We start from the raw sequence: 24,289 nt of genomic DNA, 5'->3' as shown, positions 1-24,289 counted from the left end.
CAAATCCAGCGTTCAGCTGCGCTTTGCAAATGAATATTTGCTCATGCTTTTAATTTTATTTTTAAAAAGTCCCGTTAGATTTCCAGCAAAAACCGGTTTGCCATTTAAAAGATTGGATATCTAAGAGACAATTTTTATGCATTTTGTCTAAATATTTTGTCATCGTTTTATTTATTTTTGGCCTATGGGCGGATCCACTGTGCAAAGGTGAAAGGAATGAATTCGAGAATTTAAGAAAAGTTGTATGTTTCGTATTTTCAATACCAGTAAGCAAAGCCTTTTGTGAAATGGTTTTTACTATTTTAAACAATGTTTATACTAAAGAAAGAAACAGAATGTCATTCGACATTCGGTTTAGTTAAATACATTTTAAGGAATGAAATGAAAATATTTAATTGTGATTCTAAATTTTTAAAATTAACATACTGCTAAAAAACACTTTTTGTAAGAACTTGAAAAGCGACCATATGGGGGTTGTTTTCAAAGATTTTGAAACACCCTAAAAATTTTTAATTATTTTGAATAAACTGTTTTACGATAGGTCGTAGTACTTTAGTAAAACAACTTTTGACCGACAAATTTTAAACAGTTATGGAAAGGCAAAATAATTAACTTTCATAAAATGTATGCATAAAATGTATTTTCTATGAAAACCTATTTTTTGCACAACGTTTTAAAGAAAATTTTATATAGAACAAACGAGACATTACTTGTTAAAATCGGTTTAAATTTGCAAAAGTTTATAAACTATTTCGAAAAAGTTCGATAGAATTACTTGTAAATTAAAAACTCTACAAATATTTTACTAAAAAACGTATTGAATAAAACCATGTTTTGTTAAAAACTAAATTTTCTTTATACATTGCTATAAATTTGTATAGCTTTCATAGAAAAAAGGCAATAAAAAGCTACTTAAAATAAAAAGATGATGAATCTAGTTTTTTTAGATATTCTTAAAAAAAACAATACTTATAACTTACAAATATATCAAAAAATACATCACATTTTAAAGTGTAGTAAATTTTCATTCTAAACCCGTTAAAAAATTTAAATCGGACAAAAACTGACTGAGTTACTGGTCGATAAGATAAACTTAGAAGATGATGAAATTGTTCGGAGTCCATTCGCAAAAAATTATGATACCACTCAGGCTCGTCAGTTCGTATGTGGATGAGCAATTTAGCATAAAATCCCTTCTGCTGACGGCGAAGTACCAAAATTTGCGAGGATTTTTTGATATTTAGTCTTCTTTGTTAAAATAGTTGCAATGGCTTTTTTCTGTTCCATAATAATATTTTAAATTTCCGACTTTTTTATAAATACACACAGAAGACAATTAAAATTTTCTGTCAAATGATTTGAATTTTCTTCTGACAATGTCTAACAAGAGATCTGGTTACGTTTGCCATACAACAATCTGACAACCGTGTGAACTGACAACATTTGTTGGCAGATGAATTTATTGTTTGACAATTGTCTGACAATGAAATTGTAAGGTTTTCTTACAATCGTCTAAACTGAAAATTTACCTTTTGCTAATAATATTTCATCGTCAGTGTATTGCGAGCACATTGCCAGATCTGACAACCGTGTGTACGTAGCTTAAGTGTAGTCTTTTAAAAAGGAATTTTCCAAATACGTACATATTTGTCGGACTCTATAATACAACGTTTATTCAAAATTTATTTATTTGTACATATATACGAGGTCGGTTCAATAATTTGACTCCTGACGAAATTAGAACAAGCTACGTCATTAAGATTGTATTTGACAGCCATGTAAAATTTAAAAAAGTGAATTTTGTGTGCTCATTAAGCATTTTTTACTTATAAAAACCATCACTCAAACCAAGGCTAAGCTTGATAGATACTATGGGAACCATTAATATCAATGGTAAATAAGTGGTTTACTAAATTTCGTTGTGGCCGTACTAGCACGATATGGTGATGGTTGATCGGAAATTGAAAGTGCGAAAAATTATGGAAGCCATAGGCATCTCATATGGCTCAGTGGTTTCAGTTTTGAATGATCACTTGGTTATGAGAAAGCTTTCCGTATGTTACGCAAGGTGCCGCGTTTACTCACAATCGACAACAAACGCAATCGTGAGCAACTTATCAGTAGTGTTTGGCGTTGTTCAAGCGAAGATCCACCACAACACATCAGATACCTGTCAAAACTGTGGGTTTCTCGTAATGTGGTGCCAAGGGTTTGTCAGCCAATAAAGTCATGGCGACGGTTTTTTGGGATGCACGCGGTATAATCAACATTGATTACCTTTAAAAGGGTAAAACAATCAATGAAGAATATTACGCCAAATTATTTAGTCGATTTAATTAGGATTTGTAAAAGAACTACAACATTTGGCCAAGAAAAAAAGTTGTTTTTTACCAGGCCAATGCAAGGGTGCACACATGTGCAGTGGGTTATCCATGGGTTATGCTACGAATTGCTATCTCATCCGCCCTATTCTCCGGATTTGCCCGAAGTGACTATTATTGTTTCCAAACCTGAAGAAATTATGAAATCAAATGAAATGATTTTTTATCAAAAAACTGCCTTTCATTCAAAAAGTCACGGACTTATTTCCAGAACTAATAACACAAGTTTCCTTCCTAGCCACATGATTAATTGTAATGTTAAAAATATATTATGTATTTAGGAAGCAGTAAAAATTTATTCTTTATGTTATTTTTGTGGCGTACAAAAAGTATGTTGTGTACATGCAATCATATTTTTTCACAATGTTTTCAGTTTTTTTCTGCTATTTGTACACATAAACATAATGCATCAATATGAAAAGTTTAATGCCACGATATGAATGAATCACTACATTCGCCTCTTTACAATGTTGCCGGTAGATGGGTTACGACTAGGGTATTAAAATTCTTCACCAAAAAAATTACAAGATGCGACCAATAAATTTTGATAGATGAGACAAAAAAAAGACACGTGTATCGGCGTTTTGAAAGTTTACATCTGAATTTCATTTGAGGGGGGTTAAAGTTTCCCAACTCTGGCACATTCTTATTGTTAATCGGCATAAGAAACCATGTGATCCTTACATTTCAGATATAAAATGTGTTCAGCAAATTTATGGAAAATGTTGCTGAGAACATTTTTGTAGAATATGTTACCTCAAGGCATGGGTCTCTTTTGTCCTTCTTTTAAAAAAGAGCAAAAAACACCTTTAAAACACCTTAAAAAGAAGGTGTTAAAATTTTCCGCAAAAATATTATCCGTAAAATTTTACAATAAGTCCCAGAATACACCAAAACGGAAACTTCAACCTGAAAGTCAGAAATAAGACATAGCAAAGTGTCCGAATTTCGCAAAGTTATGTTCAGTAAAGTTGTTAAGCTAAACGCCGGCTACCCTCATAGAATAAGGATTTGCAAAAACAAATTATATTTTTTGTTTATCTGAATTGTTTGCTAAAATTTCCAACAACAAATATAGGAGAAAAAGTTTAGAGTTTTGGCAAAAAATGGGTCTTGGAGACCAATTTGCAATGCATTAGAAAATTAAATAATTACTACAAAATTTTGTATACTAAACACTATATACAAATATTTTTTGTTCTAAACTTTTCTATTTTATTACAATTGTAAATAAATAACGTACATTTTATTACATTAGAAACTAATTTTATATAGATTAAATGTATTGTCATTCTTGAACGAATATTGTTATTTTTTATTAATTTTTGATACACAATTTTAATTGTGGTAGAATTAAATTTATAGAACTGAGTTTAAATTTTTGGTATTGAAAATAGAACAAAATTTAAATAAATTAAAATTTAAACATTTTTATAGAACTCTGTGTGTTTGGTGAAAATTAAAAAGGCACCAACTAGGGATGCCAAACGGGACTGGGTTTACAAATCCAAGGATTCAAGATTTAAGAAATGTAAATGCCGGGATTTTTCAGGACTTCTGGATTTTAGTGATTTTCGGGATCGGGATTGGCACCAACACATGTACATTTTTGTTACTAACACATGTTTAGAGTTAAATACTGCAGTCAAAGGGTCGGACTACTTGTTATACTTTGATTGAAACAAACGTTAGGTAATTGATTTACTCATTATAATAGAAAAAAGAGTACAAAAACAAACAAAACAAATAAAAAAACTTTTTTCTATCTATCTTGTACTCAAATGTACGATTGTAACGGTAAATTAAATAATGCAGATGAGTGAAAAGCTAATTGTTTCGTTTTCTCTCTTTGTCACTTGAAAATTTTTGGTTTTGGTTTTGCTCATGTACAATACAATTTAAAAATTTTGATTTGTTTTGTACATTTTGCAAACGTTTGCGAAATGATAGCAACTTCCTGGTAAGGGCATTTGGATGATCCAATATTTTTGAAAGGTAGTTTAAAATGGATAGTTTGATCTCTTCGCGTATTATGGGGACATTGAGATCTCTATGGATATTACTATTGCGAATGTGCCATGAGGCACTTGTTATTGTCCTTAACAGTGCTGACAGCTTTCTTTGCAATTTTTCAACGTTAGATGAGGAGGCTATTCCCCATAGCTGAATTGCCGTATTGGCATATTGGTTTTATAACTGTTTTGTGCAAAAGCTCTTGGTACTCCAAGTGTAGAGTAGGCCGTTGGTCAATTAGCCAGTACAATTGAAGAAGTTTGATAATATTTATCTGTATGGAAGGACAACTTCCTCGTCTTATAGCAAATGTAACGTGAGTACATTTTCTTGCATTGACTTTTATTTTCCGTTTGTGCAGCCATTTTTTCAAATATTTTTCATGGCTGGTGAGATTCTTTAAGGTGGATTAGTTTTCGGTGTTTATTTTATGTTTGACTCCTTTTATCGGTGAGCATATGTTTTGAAAAATATCTTCACAAGAAGTTAAAAGCTATATTAAATTTTCCTTTTGATTTTTGTTTAAATATTTGGTTTAATTTTCGCATATATTAAAGTCTATTGCATTTAATGCGAACAATTTTGTTAATGGTGAATCTTCTTTACCATTATTTTTCTTTAAAGGGTGAAACAAATCGGTTTCCTTTTCTTTAGACATTTCAAAATTTTGTGGTAGAGAATCTAAAAAAGATTTTAAAATTCCTCTGGGGGTATAATAATTTTTAGATGAATAAATTGATTTCAGTGTTGGAATATTTTCTGAATCGTTTTTGTTATTGGATTCAAACCATTGTTCATATTTGTAATGTCATGCTTTTTGAGCTAAATCCATTACAACGCCAGCTTGCTCCAAAAAATCAGGTTCTATTATCTTTAGCCTGTGGCAGTCAAATAAAAAGAATTCGCTTTAAGCGATTACCAATCATAATATCGACTATGGTTGAGAATACTTTCTCATTACGACATATTTATCACTTCAAAGACAGATTGAAATTTAACTATCTTTTCTATAAGCTTATTAAAAAGAAAATAGCTTCACCTTTTAAGCCATTTACATTTATCTCAACAGTTGAGACATTTCTGCCAATAATGTTTGTATGTATACTATGGAAATCCATTTCTTTGGGGCTTTCTAGAACATTTTTGTAGTTACAAGTAGGACAGTTTGATCTATAGAAGCCAACTGTTTCACAACCGTAGCAATGTAGCTCGGTTGTTTCCTCTTTTCCATCTCTAAACTCTTATAACAAACATCTGCCATGTGATTTTTCTTCCTACAGAAAGAGCATTTTGCAATGGATTTTCCGAAAGATTCTGGCTAGTTTTCATAATTAAGGAATTCTATATTCCGATCCATTGAAAGCAAGTCTTGGAAAGCTTCTATACTTTCCCTAGGAATTTTCTCACGGATTTGTATAGTAATTAATGAAAAAATCATATTAATTTTTGTACTCTCTGGAAGTCTTTCCTTAAGTAGGGCAAATAGGCGTCGTTTTCTGCAAATAAAAGTGTTTACCGATTCAAAAGACTTCTATTTGTCTGGAAATATTTCAGAATATGTTCTCCAATCCGGCTTCGTCAAAATTGTTGGCCTCATACTTAACTCCTTGCCACCACCAGATGCATAACCCAGAGCTGTAGAGATCCAAGTAAATCGGAAAATTGCCGCTATATTAAGTTAATACTTACAGGTCCATTACTGGTGGAATTTGGGGCTGTAGAATTTTGCCCATTGGTACTAGATTGCCTATTTGTGGACGGTATAGACTAGTTCATTTTTGTTGGCAGAACGGGGGTTGGAACTTCTATCTATTTTACATTGAGAATAGAATTTTGGGAATTCATAGTTGTTCTAGGCATTTTCGAAAAACTTTTCTGAAAACCCCACGACCCTTGAAACTTTTTTTCAAGATGATTTTAGTAGAAGAAAATAATAAAATGTTACTATGTGAAATTATTTAGATCATATTACAACATTTTAAAGACAAAAACTGATTATATTTAATTTTTTTAATGTTTAAGGTATGTTTTATTATAAGAGAAAAATCTGTCACGTATGGTATGTCGCGTACGATATTAAATTTTATTTATTATAAAATCATCCAAAAATTGTTTTTATTTAAATATGACGGATTCTAAAGGAAAAATATTTCGTTTAGTGTAAGAAATTAAAAGAAAACATAACGCCTCCCACGATTCGAATATTTTCGCATATTTCTACATGTACCTCAAAATGAGTTCCGTTTTATGTCACGTACGATATACCCTTATTTCACTTAATATTTTGGACAACAATATTTCGAAAGAACTTTTTATTTTTTTAAAATATAGTATCCTCTGAATGGAACATAAAGGCCAAATTATTTTTCAGATACTCTTATTTTTGCAAAATCTATTGCACTCTATAGGCGTAAAAATGTCACGTACGATGATATGGAATTGCCAAATATACTTCTCAAAGTTATATTTTGTGCAAGCAAAGGTAAATTTAATGAAGATAATTATGAAAATACTAGATGATGAATAACCAATATTCGAATTGTAATAAAAATATGATTTTTTATTTACATTGAGGAAGATGATTAAAAATAATCAAATTTGGCCTAATATAAACAAGAATAATAGAGTAACTTCGGGTATTGTGGACTATGCGTCTAATGTGGACCAGTGTCTTTTTTCAGAAACTATTGAAGGTATGATAAAACTGATTTGTCGTACATTTTACAATTTCTTTGAAACGACAATTGCACATTTTGCTTTCATGAGTAATTGATATGTTGGCTTTTTATTCTTGTATTGAAATTAATGCGCGTGCTCAACATTTTATTCGGCTCAAGTAAGAAATAAAATTTGGTACAGTTACTTGGTAGAATTTAATGTTTGGTTGTTTTATATAGTTAAATTGGACACGTAGTTTTGCATATATTTGGTAAGAATTTAAGCATATTTAGATTATTAGGTAAAAATAATTGTTTACCACTGTAACCCAAGTTCGTGTAATGTGGACCACTTAAATTACTTGATTATGTACTACTGGTCCATATTACCCGACAATAACTATATACTTTGTAAGCAATCTATTTAAGCCAAGAACGCGACTTTTTAGTTTGTATTAATAAAAATATATTGAAATTAAATTTTTTAATCATTCATGATTAGCTGGTTCATGAATTTTATGTATTAAATACTAGTCCACATTACCCTCATATAGTGGTCCATATTACCCTCTAATTTTTTTAATGCTGGTTTTTGGGTTCCTTACAATATTTTCACATAAATTTTTTATCCTTTGACGGACAAAATTTTCAACTGCAAAAACAATTAGAGAATACATTAGCTAATTTATTGCTTCACAATTTTTTTAATATCCATATATATTGTGGCCAAAATTTAGAATAAACAAATCGGTAGTCCACATTACCCGAAGTTACTCTAGTTTTCCAATTTACTTGGAACTTCTAATAACGGTAAAACTGTAGGCGAGTGGCCTTGATTACAGCGAAGTCTGAGGTCTGTTGACCAATAAGTAGGTTGGGCACTAGATATGGCATCTAGTCTGTTAGGCTAGATATTGCTTCTAACAGCTGCCTCCCTCTAGGAGTAATACAATGTTTTGAATCACCAGCTGCTATAAATATTGGACCTAGAGTTTTAAAATATTTAGAGAAATTACTCTCGATTAACGTTATACCTAGGAGAACAATATATTGATTTTAACGCTACCAACAGGTATATTTATAGATATGGCCTGGATGTGGTCCTTTTTATATTCTGGCATTGGGAAATACCTAATATTTTTTCTCACTAATATAGCTTTTCCGCCGCATGCTCTACCACTTGGATGTTTTGTATCACAAGTTCAGTATTAGTTAATTATATGTGTTTTTATTGTTGTATGGAGAGCTCACAACAATGTATGCATTTTTGCCATTGGTGCTGAGCCTCCTTTCACTTGTTGGAGAGTAAGAAAAACTCACACCAGTGATGGTATTTGTTGAACAATTGTGCCATTTTTTGGTACTATTACGTCTTGAGTGACACAATGGCACTATCTATCCTATTTTGGCACTTTTTACACTTTATAAAAATAGTTTTGAGCATTAATTTTGGAAAGGGTATTAAAAATTATCATGTTTTCTTTTTTGAGCAATATTTTGAAAATAACGAATCTTTGCCAGATACCATCTCACTCAGCACTTTTTTAATGATTGATTAACTACTACTTCAAAACTGAGCCATTAAATTGAACATACTTACTATATTTCGACTATAATTTTTTTAATTGGCTGAAAATCTAAAATGTATCAGATTTAGTTAGTTTTTCAGTAAAAAACACTGATGATTACAAAATATATCCTAAAGAAAAGTTGTAGTCTCTTTGAATTCATGTTTTTCTTAAAGTTTGCTGTTAAAATTATTTTTTTTAATCTTAAATTATTTTAAGACGATTTGAGGGAAATTCAGTTAAAATGGAACATATTCGTAAATAAACGCAATAATGTAGAAATGATTAAGAATATTTAAAATTTTATTTCGTATAGCTATGTAATGCAAAATTCCATTTTAATGCGATCATAATTTCAAAAGTGTAATTTATTTTTGGTAAAATTTCCTAAAGTTAAATTAATTGAATAAAAGGCTATGAATACAAAAAAAATTTAAAACAGTTTAAATACAAATTTTATTAAATCTAATTTGAGATATTGCTATTCATATTGATGAATTTATGGTGGAGTTTTGACTTGAAGATCAAATGCCAAGTAATAATGAGATTGGTTTATTTACAAATAAAATAAACTAACTTTAATCAACTTTGATGTTTTTGTGTTCTAGCTTAAACTTCGTAATATTGCCATTAGAGTGTCCAAAAAACCGACAAATTTGGAAAACTAGTTTTCGGATTAACCGAAAAAGTGTGTTTTTGAAAAAACCGGTCTTGATTATTGTCTTTAAAAAAACAGTTAAACGACTTCAGTTTTTGTCATCAAAAAACCCGGTCAACCGGTTAATATTTAATTTTTATTTAGCATTTTTGAATTTTCAAAGCTCTATCTTTATGCAATTATTTTATATCTTTTACGAAATATTGTCAAGTGCTCTATAATTTTCTATAAAATAAATCAATATTTTTGATAATGGTATCAAAGTTTTTGATAAATATGTTTGATTGAGCTTTTGAAAATATATTTCTTATATTTCGTCTTACAAAACCCGGTTTGTTAAAAAACCGAAAAGTGGAGTTTACAATGATGAAGAAACCGATTTACCGGTTTCGGTTTTGGATACACTAATTGCCATACATAACGTCGGAAAATGTCACATTTTGTTGTCAAAACAGTCAGAAAAAGATGAGTAAGAAGAAGAATACTGTGTGTGTTGAGAAAATATATAAAAAATAATTTAATGTCCAGGCTTCAAAACCCACCTGGGGCCTCATAAGCACATTACGCCATTTGCAAATAAGTTTAATATCAAATGACGAAGTATATTTCAAAGTAGTGGTACTTTTTACCAAATTGTATAAAAAGTTGTGTTAAAAAGGGATCCAAATTCAGTATATTTTATGAAAAATAGTTTTGGCACTATTTAACCCATTTTGGCACAATTTATATGTATGTACATCAATTTGGCACCAAATATAAATGATCATATCCCATCACTGACTCATACACAAAAACACAAACACTATACTCTTTATTTAAGGTTTTATCTATTTATGTTGTTGTTTTTATACCCTTCAGCTTCGTGAGAAGGGTATATATAAGTTTGTCATTCCGTTTGTAATTTCTACATTTTTCATTTCCGACCCTATAAAGTATATATATTCTGGATCCTTATAGATAGCGGAGTCGATTAAGCCATGTCCGTCTGTCTGTCTGTCTGTCTGTCTGTCTGTCTGTCTGTCTGTCTGTCTGTCTGTCTGTCTGTCTGTCTGTCTGTCTGTCTGTCTGTCTGTCTGTCTGTCTGTCTGTCTGTCTGTCTGTCTGTCTGTCTGTCTGTCTGTCTGTCTGTCTGTCTGTCTGTCTGTCTGTCTGTCTGTCTGTCTGTCTGTCTGTCTGTCTGTCTGTCTGTCTGTCTGTCTGTCTGTCTGTCTGTCTGTCTGTCTGTCTGTCTGTCTGTCTGTCTGTCTGTCTGTCTGTCTGTCTGTCTGTCTGTCTGTCTGTCTGTCTGTCTGTCTGTCTGTCTGTCTGTCTGTCTGTCTGTCTGTCTGTCTGTCTGTCTGTCTGTCTGTCTGTCTGTCTGTTGAAATCAGTTTTCTGAAGACCCCAGATATCTTCGGGATCCAAATCTTCAATAATTCGGTCAGACATGCTTTCGAGAATTTTGCTATTTAAAATCAGCAAAATCGGTCCACAAATGGCTGAGATATGAGGAAAAAACCAAGACAACCTCTATTTTTGACCTATTTTTTACCTATATCTTTATTACTAAGACATTAATATAGACAATATGGATATCTAATGATAGACATTTGCAACGACGTATATAAGAATATAGTAAGTTGGACCTACAATGGGTCAAAATCGGGAAAAAAATTTTGAACCCGAATTTTTTTTTTTTTTTTTAAAAAAATTTTTAAAATTTTAAAAAAAAAAAATTTTTAAATTTAAAAAAAAAAATTTTTTAAAATTTAAAAAAAAAAAATTTAAATTTAAAAAAAAAAATAATTAAATTTAAAATAACAATCGAAAAATTTTTTTTTTCAAATAATTCAAAAAACAACTGAAAAAAAAATTAAATATTGTTTACCTAAAAATATTTAAAATTTTGAAGTATAATTTGGTGAAGGGTATATAAGATTCGGCACAGCCGAATATAGCACTCTTACTTGTTTTTTTTAATATGTAATTTTTGATTTGCTTTTTTTTTGTGATTGTTATTAATATTTGCATTAGCAAAACGACAATTTATTTTTGGATGTAAAAATGAATATGAAATATATTTCTAAGTATTTAATTAGCGTCCATTCCTTGTGGTGGTTCAACGCACCTAAAGACGCGGATTTTGAGCTAATTTTTCTGTCGAGCAAAAACGGTTGAATATATTGCAAGTATGATTTCACCAGTCAATTCTGCAGTAAAAATTAATACAATTTACGTTTTCTCATTTAAAAAAATAGTTTTTTTAACATGCTAGATGAAAAAGCATTTCAGCTTAGGAAAACGGCACCAATATTTCCTTTCTGAATTGACTGGTGAAATCAATATATTGCAATATATTCAATCGTGTGAAAATTTTCCAAAAAAAAGGACGCCATTATTTTTATTTACTTAAAACCCTTAAAAAAATGATACGCGCAAATCAATTTTTTAAAATATACTCTAATATATACATTAGGGTTTTCCGGGATTTTCGGGAACGGGTTTCCCCGTTTGACTACTATATGTGTAATACACATACACACATTGAGCGTGTTTGAAAATAGTTCAGTCAAAATTGTTTCTACGTTGTTTACAAAAAAATTAGTGTGTACTAGAAATAGTTTAATAAGTAAATGGATATTGAAAAATTTTGAAGTTCACTACCAATATATTTTGTTGCATTAAAACTAAATCTTCTATCTAACTTATAAAAGTGACAACGAAGTCACGTTAACGAAAATTACTCTTTCTAATGCCCCCATTTTTCATGTGTATAGATGTCTGCATGTGTTGTTTATTCATGTGCATTTAACAGGATATTATGATGATGGTGTGTGCGAGTAGAGAAGAAGTATATTGACATCGATTTTATTGCTGATACACATCAATAACTGTTTCAATCACATAGGGATGTAAGGACACAAAGGATTTTTACGCCACATCAATACTCGTACATTGATTTTTCAATAAATTCTAACATAATTTTCGTCTGAATGCTAAATCTTTATTGAATATAATTCATAGTCTGATAAATAAGCAATAACTTAATGCCATTATGATGTAATTTTCCATCGAGTATCGAAATCATCTAAATTCAAATGGTAGTTAAAAACCCTTATTGATATTTAGATAAACGTACATGCTTTTTTAAATACACTGATAAAATCATCACTGATTTGAATTACACATATTACTGATAAAAATATAGAAGGTAGTTTCAATAATTTTTTTAAATAAGGTTGCCACATTCTTAAAAATGTTTTTGATTTTCTAGAATTTTTTTACAAAAAATGTGTAATTTGTAATTTAGTATTTAGTCTTTCTAACAATTGTTATATTATTTCACGGCCGAATATAGTACTCTTACTTGTTTAAGTTTATTTTTAATATCAAATTCCGAGTCACGCAAATTTTTTAAAAGTAAGTACTTAAATTGTCATTTCTCTGTGCCAAAATTATGCACAGGGTAATGATGACTAGCAGGGATAACATCACTAGCAAAGATAATACTATTCGTAAATTATTTCAGCCCAGTTTTCAATTATCGTTTAAGGGCAATCAGGCCGTTCATTATTCGCTGCCTTCGATGTATTGCGTTTCACTCGCATTGGTTAATGGTTGACGATGTCTAACTGTACCGCGTTACGGTTTCTCGAAGTTTTTTGCATTAACCACATGCATTCGTGTTGATTATAATTTATAAAATAATAAATATTATTGTATTAAACGATTTATTTTTTAATATAAGGAAATTAAGTTCTCTTAAGTCAATAAAAATTTGACGAATATTCAATGTATATAACTTGATTATTCTCATACATATATTTTAATTTATAGGCTTTTAAGCCAATTAACAAAATAGTAAAATATAGAAGAGAAAATTTACAATGCAAACATTAAAATTACAAAATAAATAAGGGTCTCATGTAAACGCTTAAATGCCTCGCAAACTGCATATTTTGTTAACATTTGACGTTGTATTAAACAAATTAAAAAACTAAATGGTATGAATTCATAACAGATGGAATAGTTGTCTTCGTTGACGCTTCGTTGACAATGTCGCTAAAAAGTCACCAAAATAGTCGACAAAACTGGTGACTTGGAGACACTTGTCCCCAGGTTTCCTTCAGGGTTTGGAACAGAATTATTGGATTAAATGGCATTGTGTATGAAAACATTAACCAACAGCTAGAACATAAACAAAATCTTCCAAACTACATACATATGTATACCATCGTTTGTTCCAAAGATTAAATTTTCATTCAATATTTCTAGAATTTAAAGCTTTTGTTGAATTTATTTTTATTTGACATTTTTATCAAATAGAGAGAAATTTAATGTATAAACTTGCGCAAAATTGAAAAGGTGGGTTCATGAAACACGTCACGCATATTTACACAATTGAACAAATGGCAAACTTAAGCGTTTAAATGAGTTTAAAGTTTTTAATACACTAACCCCCATTAACACGAAGTCTGGTTATGTTTTAACTAAAATTTATACTGCCAGTTTTCATATAAAAGTTATTTTAACCGACAGTATAACTATTAGTTAAGGCATAACCAGACTTCGTGTTAATGGGGGTTAGTGTATTAAAAACTTTAAAAAATATTCAAAATCCAAAAAAATAATTGAAAGAAATACTTCCAATATTTTAGAAGACTGTTTATATTTAGAAAATGTCACAAGTGATCTGGAAAGCCTGAAAACTTACTCAATGCTTTGTTTTCTACAAATACACCAAGTAAAAGATAATTTTCAATGTCTAGTTTTATATAAAAAAAAATAAAAAAAAAAAAAACTCTTTTAGAAAAAATTAAATACTAATTTCAAAATGGGTCAAATTTGAACCCAAGTCCTTGTGAAGGATAAATGAAGTAATCAAAATTGTTTTAATCACTATTATTTTAATAAATTAAACCTTTTTTTCTGCTTATTTCTAGGCGTTTTAATTTTTTTCCAAAAAACCGGATAACCGGTTATTATAAAAAAACCGAAACCGGTTTATATGTCGATCATCCTAAAAAATATGCTATAAAAAGCAAAATATATGAAAATATGCTTTAAAGAAAAAAAATATGCACTAAGAAATCGACACTAAAATTCTTAAAATTGTCTGAAACGGATAAATAACTAACTCATATGTTAACATGACGTACAACAAAAAAATATGATTTTGAACCGTGGAAAACCAAGTCAATCATGAAAAAAAATATTTTTATTAAACATATGAAAAAATAAACAATAAATAAAGTAATTTCAAAAGATCTCTCAAAATATTTTCCTTTAATACTGCATTTTTTCGATGCATTATTTCACCTAGCCCCCATACAAATATCCTCCCGAGATTTTACTTTATCGGTCATAAATTTCACTCAAAATAATTTCTATATATAGGGAATTCATGTCACATAATTTTACGATGATCGGTCCATAATTAGTCATAGCTCTTATATAAGGCCTGTTTCCGATAATCACTTTAACGATCATAAAGATCATAATTTCATGGCGATCGGTCCATAATTAGTCAAAGCTCCCATATAAGGCTCTCTTCCGAAAATCGTTCACGAAAATAAATTACTGAAATTTTAAAAGAAAAATATATTTGCTCATTTACTTAGTGTATTGTATTATATGGTCGGGCTTGATTAAATAACATCCTACACTTGTTTTTTTTTTCTGTAAGTATAAGTCTTCTAATGGTAATTCTATAATTGAACCTAAGAAACAACAAATATCGCATCTACTTTTTGAAACTAGTTTTATATTTTTTTCAAAAATATTTATAATTTGTTCCAAATAAAGTTTTGGCAACACTCATGGGATTGAACTCTCCCATATAAAGTTAATAGTTATAATTGAATATCTGGAAAACTAAGTATAACTGTTAAAGTTTCTAATCTTGAAATGAATTTTTTTCTTAACACTGTAAATAAAATATATAAAAATGGATGGGATCAGAAGAGTGGGTTTAAATTCTTGCCAGCATCCGTTGTTGAACTAAAAATCGGAACATTGGGAGCAACCCCTTCAGTATACGAGGAGTTTTGGATTTCCCGCCACTTAACTGAAAGTGCAACACTGCTGCCTTTAGCAGGCAGTTAAGTCCTGTAAAATTTGAACGTGATGTATCTAGTTTGAGCTTGACAGCTATTGAGGAGAAAATTCAGAATTTTTTGTGGCGAAAAAAAAACATCACTCAAACCAAGGCTAAGGTTGATAGAAACTATGGGAATATTGCACTATTTCAATGGTTAATAAGTGGTTTACTGCTTTCCTCAAGATGGGATACAGATTTTTTCACAAAAATATTTTTTAAAAAAAAGTTTGTTCATCAAAAAAAATTATTTTGTTCTTTATCGTAAAATATATGTTCCTATATACGATTTGGTACAGGCGAATATAGCTTGTATTTTTTCTACCTTGTTTTATTCAACCTGCATAAACATTGTTTTCCATAGTGGCAATGGAAACTTTAGGAAAATAAGAATATTGATGTTGTAACGACTGCCATATGAGCAGCCGCATAACAAAAGGTACTTTTTCGCATCTTATCAAAAATAGGTTTTTTGGTATTTTTATAATATTTGGGTTGAAATCTTCTAGAAACAATAAAGTCAGCAACATTTTTTTAATTTTTTTACTAAGTATATTGGTTCTAAAAAAATGTGTACTTAATAAAATGTACAACACTAGTATAAGACGAAAAAAAAATTTGTTTAATTTCAATGTGTAATTTGTTTATATATTAGATGAGGATTAAAAACATTGATTTAAAATAGTATCGTTAAAAAAAATGCATAAAAAACATAATTTTTAATTTTTTCTTTTTTCTTTATTTTTTAACAAAAGGTTCTTTTTTTGATATTAACATCCTATTGATAAGTAGAAAACGTGTTACCATTTCCAGGTTCATGCAGTTTTTTAAGGGGGCGAAATAAATAAAACTCATTTTCCCAAAAATTTGAAATGTGAGAAAAAGTACCTTTTGTTCTGCGGCTCCTCATATGAGAAATGTTATTGTTTGAGTTTGAAATCCAAAAATTGTATTGTTCTTATTTTTTGTTATATAGAAATAATTCTCTGGCTTTAAAATTTATTTAAATTCCACTTTTTTGTAGACTATTTTTTAAATTTTAAGATAATTTTTGTCGGCTTTTACAGCATAAAGTTATTTTTTAGAGCATATTTTCGGTTTACCTGGTGATCAGAGTTTCAAGAGGAGCCCTTTTTGGCTGCTGAGTAATGTAATTGGTTTAGCTATTAAAATCTTATTGATGGCAGGATTTTTTCAAGTGTAATTAAATAGAATATGGGATTTTGTGTAAAATGTTTCATACCGTGAATCATTAAAATCCCTCTTTAATGCATAAATATCGGCACATTTCTTATACACAGTTAACTGTTATGTCCCTGCCAGCAATTGGAAGTTATATTTTCGATATGTATACTAAAATGTGTCTCTTTTGTGTCGCAAAAATGTTACTCAGCATATAAAAAACTTTTTACAAACACAAATTACATTACTATCGAATTATGCTCATCTTAATGTACATTTTGGTTACAAACAAAGATCCCTAAAAATTAACTTAATAGATAATATTAAAAAGTACATTATGATACAAAAGCGATCAATTTTAGTATACAAAAGAATATTATTTTTGGTCAGTGACAAATTTTACAATAACAAATTACATTAATACCGACTTTTTACTGTTTACATTTTAAAAGAAAGAAGAAGAACATGACAATACTCAGTATATTTATGAATTTTAAAATCCTCGGTTGTGTTAAATAAAAAGTGTGTGTTTTAAATTTAAATTAAATAGTGATAAATAAAGTTTTATTAAATAATTAGTGATTAATTTAAATTATATTTGTAATTGAAGTGTTTGTTAAAAGTGTATCAATAAATAAAGTTTTTTTAAAGGTATAAACATAGTGCAATAACTAGTGATTTTTTTTTTAATATAATTTTTTATTAAAGTCATATTAATTTAAATTATATCATTATTTTCTTTATATTTAATGTAAATAAGTGTATGGAGAGTGTTTTAATAACTGGAATGCAATAAAATATTTCCATTTTAATGGAAGAAGCAGAATTGGAAACATTATCTTCTCTCTGGACACTTTTTAGACATAAATTTAGATATAATAATAATACAATAAATGGATAGAATTGGTAGGTATCATATGCGTGGCACGTTTTTTCCCGCACTGTGACACTATTACGATAATGCTATGTTCACACTTGGGCTTTTAAACGCGTTTAAGCAAAATTTTGATTAAGTTAATCAAAGCCGTTCACATTACATTTGAGATGATTAAGTTGACACTAAAATGATTAAGTTGACAAATAAAAAAACAACAAACAAATTTATATTTCTTTAAGGCATTAAATATGGAAATAAATACTTTATTAAAGATATCAGCAAATTATTTTAAACTTTTTAATAATGAAATTGTGAACATTGATGAATTATTTAAGGTTTTTTAGGGCAAATTTTTTTATCGGTACTACACTAAAAGGTGGCCGATGCTACATCATCATCAGTTTGAGGTATGTTCAGTTGATCCTACGTGATTAATGAAGTGATTAAGATTTAATCATGTCAATTTGAAGTGATTAACAAATCATTTAAATGTATGGATAATCATCTCGATTTTGAAGTGATTAGAGCTTAATCACGTTTGAGATGATTAACTCTGCAAATGTGAACATAGTATAAGAAAGCGATATCATATTCGATGAGTTTCAACTTCAAGATGATACGTTTTGGATAGTAATTGTTGGCAGGGTAAATATGTATAAATGTGTTTGTTAAGTATGTGTGTGAATTCCAATACACTGATATCAGTATATATTAGAAGCATAAATTTTTTTTTTTTAAATATTACTTAAATGTTTTTGGTATTGGTTTAGAGTGGGTGTGTTAAGACATATGTATAAGTATGCACTATACGTTGATTTTAATGGAGTTTGACTAACGACGAAGACAGTGTAGAAATTATTTTAATATACCATTATTTCCTTAATTTAAGTGTACAAGGATTTGATTTCTTTTAACAGCTTAAATGTACAAACACCGCAATAATTCATCCATTCCATTGTCCAGTCAGTTATCTATATACACAAAAATTGGAAGTGTATTTTAGAATGTCAGTATTTTAATGCGAGCTTAATATCTTAAGTGTCGACATTTAGAAATGTAAAAAAAGGACTGCACCCCGTTTTAGTACAATGTTGGTTAAATGAACATAGAGTAATGAACAAGCCATGTTTGTAGTTCATGCGATAAAGATATAAATGGTTATGAACAGACACTAACATGATTAATTCACAACAAAAATTTTGAAGGTGCAGTGTTCTCACAATTCGTTAAATACGAGTATGTAAAGACGTTTGCATTTGTTTTAGACATTTTATAGCAATTGTCAGAAAATTGACCATGGATTACAATCTAACAAACGATGTACAAAATAGTTACATAAACCATGTTGACTTACAGGTGTGTTTAAATAGCGGAAACTATTTTGCATAAAGGATTTTAAACACTAATAGATGTTCAACAGGAAAGACTTTACTAAAAATGTATTTATGTATAAATTACATTTAATATGTGGGTTGATTTGTATGGATGCAAAATAATAATAAAAAATCGTAGGTGGTAAATGATTTTAGAAGATTTCTAAGCAACTTTGCCTTAGAAATAGGTCTGAAATAGATCCGTTTTCGATTTTTCATGATTTTTTTAAAACAAAAAAATTTGCTATTTTCACGTAAAAAATATATTTTTTGCTTCAATTTGTTATTATAACTCCGAAACTACTGAGCCGATTAAAACGCAATATATAAACAGATTAAGGTTATGTAAATTTGAACATTTCCAACTTTATTTCAGACTAACGCTTTTTGAGTTATCATAAATTACCCAGCAAAAACTTATATTGAAAAGTAATGAGTTAAAAAGCTAATATACCTACTATTCACTACTTACACAATAGCTTTTTAACTCATTATTTTAACACGGTGATGTCATTGGAGGCAAGTACTTACCACCCTCGCTTACAAATAGGCAGTTAAATAAGTTGTTTTGTTGTAGAGTGAGTTATTTATAGAATTTTGTATTTGCAAACAAAAAATAAAAAAAAGTAAGTCGCAGCCAAGAGTCGAACCAAGAACTATCCGTTTGCTAGTCTGCTGTTCTACTCACTATACCACTGCTTAGTTATTTTATTGTGCATCAAATAATGGTTTTCACTCAGTAGTACTATATTATTTTTTGTTTTTCTAAATATAAATATGCAATAAAATAAATGGGCAAATTTAGAAAAAGTAACTGATTATTTTTGTTTATTTATTTTGTTTGATTACTTTGTTTTTTTAGACTGTAGCTCATAAACAAGTACTTACTATGTATCAGATTATATTCCAGCCATCACTAAACTACTTATATATAATGCAGGTGGTAATTAGTAGTCATTCAAAAGTAAGCTATTCAGTAATTGCAAGTCATTACCAAGTTTTTGTTGGGTATGTGGAGAAACATCAACAAAAAGTATGATTAAAACTACACCATTTATAATTGTATTTCAATGTTTCTAATTGCATTTCAGAATTTTCTAACTGTATTTCATAATACAAGAATATAAAATACAACAAATACGAATTTTAGTGCAATTCTAATGTTTTGGAATTCCCCCATAATGGCCACATTTGGTCCAGAGACCAAATATGATTTAAATTAAAATATTTAAAAATAAATTGTAGTCCTTTGTTTTTGTTTGATACTCATTTTGGGATCAAATATCTTATATAATTATTTTTTGTGAATTGTTTATTCTTAGAATTTTTAATATCCATTTAAAAGGATAGAAAAACTGAGTACGCAGTGTTAGTATGTGTACTAATAACTGTTGCACGGTATTATTTAACTAATATTTGTCATGTGTCACCCTACCTTAACACCAAGTTTTACGTATTCGAAATTTGAATTTTCGAATACGTAAAACCCCCATTAACACCAAGTCTGGTTATGTGTTAACTAATAGTTATACTGTCGGTTAAAATTATTTTTGTATGAAAACTGTCAGTATAACTATTAATTAACACATAACCAGACTTCGTATTAATGAGGGTAAGAGATAAATAACTAATGCCACTATTTTTTATACACCGAAACATTGGAAATCGCAATGCCAAGCTATATTACTTCCCCTGAATATAGCTGGGCAAAACTTGACAAGTCAGGAGAAGCATTTTAATTCGAGTGTCCAAAAAACCGGAAAATTGAAAAACCGGTTTAACCGAAAAAGTGTGTTTTTGAAAAAACCGGTTTTGATTATTGTCTTTTAAAAAACCCGGTTAAACGGTTTCGGTTTTTGTCTTCAAAAAAACCGGTTAACCGGTTTTATGAAATTTTTATTTAATATCTTTAAATTTATTTTTATTTGTGGAAGCTATTATGAAATGTGTTAAGAATTGCATACTAAATCTTCGGAAATTTAGCATTTTTTGAATTTTTAAAGCTTTATATTAAATTTTTTTTCATATATCGCTGGCTTAACATGCAAAGGCTCTAAGTCCATATTTTAAAATTTTACAGGAGAGACAAAAAACAAATACTTTTGAATTCTGTAAACGCAAATTTTTTTTATTTTTCTTTGTTTTCTATGCCCGTAAAAGCAAAATGATAAAATAAGTATTTGCCGAGATAAAAGGTTTTTTTGGACTTAGATCTTTTTCTATTGCTTAGTTTGTATTTTTTGATGGACTTAGGTCTTTTTCTTAGAACTTGTCTTTCATTTCTTATTTACTAGTTTTTATACCCTTCACCATGAGTGGCAAGGATTTGTCATTCACTTTGTAATTTCTACATTTTTCATTTGCGGCCCCACAAAATATATATTCTGGATCGTTACAGATAGCGAAGTCGATATAGCCATGTCCGTCTGTTCGTCTGTCACTCTATGATGAAATCAACTTTCCGTAGCCCCTAAATAGCTTACATACATGATTCATACATCAATATATCGGGAATTCTTCCGACTCGGTTGCTGTTAAAAATCGACAACATCGGTCCACAAATGGCTGAGATATAAGGAGAATACCAGGATAACCTAGATTTTTGGCCTATTTTTGATCAATATCTGGATTACTAAGTCATTAATATAGACAAAATGGGTATCTAATGATAGATATGTCCATTGCATAAGTCCATTGCAACGATGTATATAAGGCTATACTAAATTGGACCTAAAATGGGTCAAAATCGGGAAAAATATATTTTAATCAGAATTTTTCTTTTCAAACAAAAAAAAAAATTTAAAAAAAAAATCAGAATTTTTTTTTTAAATTTTAAAAAACGGTTTTGAAATTTTTTTAAATTTTGTATACCGAAAAATATGAAGATCGGTCCATAATTAGTCATAGTTATACTAAATTGGACCTAAAATGGGTCAAAATCGGGAAAAATATATTTTAATCAGAATTTTTCTTTTCAAACAAAAAAAAAATTGAAAAAAATTTAAAAAAAAAATCAGAATTTTTTTTTAAATTTTAAAAAACGGTTTTTAAATTTTTTTTAAATTTTGTATACCGAAAAATATGAAGATCGGTCCATAATTAGTCATAGTTCCCATACCCTCTTCCGAAAATAAATTATTGAAATTTTAAAAGAAAAATATTTGACCATTTTTTCTTACTTGTTTGAATACATGTCATTGAACAATTTGACAGAAATGGTTAAACTGTACTTTATATAGGGACTTAGAGCTTTTTCTTGTGATAAATTGGACTAAACGCTTTTGCTCATCACTACAAAACAACAACAAAATGCGAGATAACTCCAATTTTTTTCTTTGTAATCAATGTATTTTTACTTATTGTACATTACTGCATTAAAAGCTCAATTTCTAAAAAAAGTGGACTTGGAGCCTTTGCATGTTAAGCCAGCGATATTATTTTTTATATATCATATTATAATTTTCTATAAAATAAATCAATATTTTTTAAAAATGGCATCAAAATTTTTCATAAATATTTTTGAATGAGCTTTAGAAATGAGCTTTGCATACGATTGATCCGAATGGAACGAACTAGTTACGGCCCTATGCTCCTTATAGGAACAAAAGGAATTAATATATACACAGAAAAAACAGATTCGTGATAGCAACCGAATTTGTCGCCAACCGAATGATTCGGTTGCACATATAGAATTTGTCAGTTCTACCAACAGAAAGTCAGTTGATAAAGATGAATTTCAGGTCTAGCAACCAAACTTTAGTTATCCTTTCCAAAATATTGTAGCCATAACTGTAAAATTCGGTCACTAAGATAGAACCATTCGATTGGCAACAAATTTGGTTGCTAGCACGAATCTGTTTTCTCTGTTTATATATACTATTTTGTATAAACCGAATCGAGTGCTTTAAAAGTATATTAAAACACTTTTCGCAGTTTAACAATTTTGCTTATCTAAGGCGCCGCTCATGAAGGGTCTTTGGGTTCAGTCTTTAAAAAATAAACTCGAATAATTTCAGCTACGTGCAATTTCATTGAATTAGTCAGTTAGAAATGTCAGATTTATTTCCAAAATATTTTGGTGAGTTAAATAAATGAAGTTTACAAGAGATCTTAGACAATGAAGATTGTTGAGAGCGTCCTTGGCAGGGCACACTGTGGTAAATCACAAATCCAGCTAGACAAAATTAAAAAATAAATGTCTGGCAACATTGCTTCTGATCATTTAATGAGCTTCTCAATACAATAGGGAACTGTAATTCATGTTTTGTTTTTTTTTGGTTTTTAGCTCCGATTAGGAAAAACTAAGCTTTAAAGTCAGTTGTTGTCAAAAGGTACATTAAGATTTCAAAGAGAAGTGTATTTTTTGTGTGACTTTGGTTTATGATTAAAAAGGCTACGGTGATTTTATTGTCATAATTTTTTTATATTATTATTAAGCTCTATTTCAAGGAAATATGCAACAATTTTCATTTAATTATTTCCATTGTAACTATTAAAAAAAAAACTATTTTTTGTGAGATCAGAAATTGGAAAAAATAAAATATTTCCTTTTTTCAAGTAGCGTTAAAGCTGTTTATTCCGCATAGTTCCGCTGTAAAACTATATTTGGGTTAATCTGTCAAGTGTTCACTTTAAGGTAAATCAAAAACATCTTGCGCATTTTTGCGACCGCCATACATTGTTTTTCACTTTTCCAGTATGACCTACACAAAGAAAAAATAAAATATTTCCTTTTTTCAAGTAGAGTTAAAGCTGTTTATTCCGGATAGTTCCGGTGTAAAACTATATTTGAGTTAATCTGTCAAGTGTTCACTTCAAGGTAAATCAAAAACATCTTGAGCATTCTTGCGACCGCCATAAATTTTTTTACTTTTCCAGTATGACTTCTACTTTTTCACGAAAGAAAATTTTTGAAGAATGGGTAAAAACTCCCAAAATAAATTGCGAAAAAAAAGTTGGTTTTTTATAATCGTTTATATATTTGAACTAATTTTTTATATGATTCATAAGTGAGAAGTGAACCCAGCGTGATTTATTAATTTTGTCCAGTTAGATTTGCGATCTACCACACTGTGCAGGGTAGAGAATGCATTGAAAATTACATTGTCAATATATTCTTTGAATTATTACATATGCAATTGAAGTCAATCTTAAATTTAATAAAAAAAAATATCCAATTATATTTCAGAAGTTTCCAGTTGTATTTCAGAAATTTCTAATTGTAATTCAGAATTATTTATTTGTAGTTTAGAAATATACATTTGTATTTCTATTAGAATTTTATGAAATAAAAAGGAAATTTTTTGAAATTCAATTGGAAATTTCTAAAATAATAGGACCATAGAGAATAGACATAGAGCGGAAACTCTCCTATCAAAGACCTAACTCAGTTGTCAAAAACCTAAGTGGTGAGAATGTATTAGTAGAAAAAACTATGTGAAAACAAAAATAACACTCGTATGTGTGATTATTTTGCGTAATTTTTTTGTTTGAGTTTTCTAGTT

At 29.2% G+C, this 24,289-nt stretch overlaps 1 pseudogene; it reads left to right on the top strand.

Annotated features, from left to right (window-relative positions):
- Window positions 1-2,056: 2,056 nt before the first annotated feature.
- The window catches only part of LOC135948865 (uncharacterized), a 32,309-nt pseudogene continuing 10,076 nt past the window's right edge, over window positions 2,057-24,289 (top strand).

The sequence above is a fragment of the Calliphora vicina genome, chromosome 1 (assembly GCF_958450345.1).
Source record: "Calliphora vicina chromosome 1, idCalVici1.1, whole genome shotgun sequence".
In the NCBI taxonomy this organism is placed as follows: Eukaryota; Metazoa; Arthropoda; class Insecta; order Diptera; family Calliphoridae; genus Calliphora; species Calliphora vicina.
The sequence above is the reverse complement of the archived record's forward strand: the minus strand, read 5'-3'. Positions and strand labels throughout refer to the sequence as shown.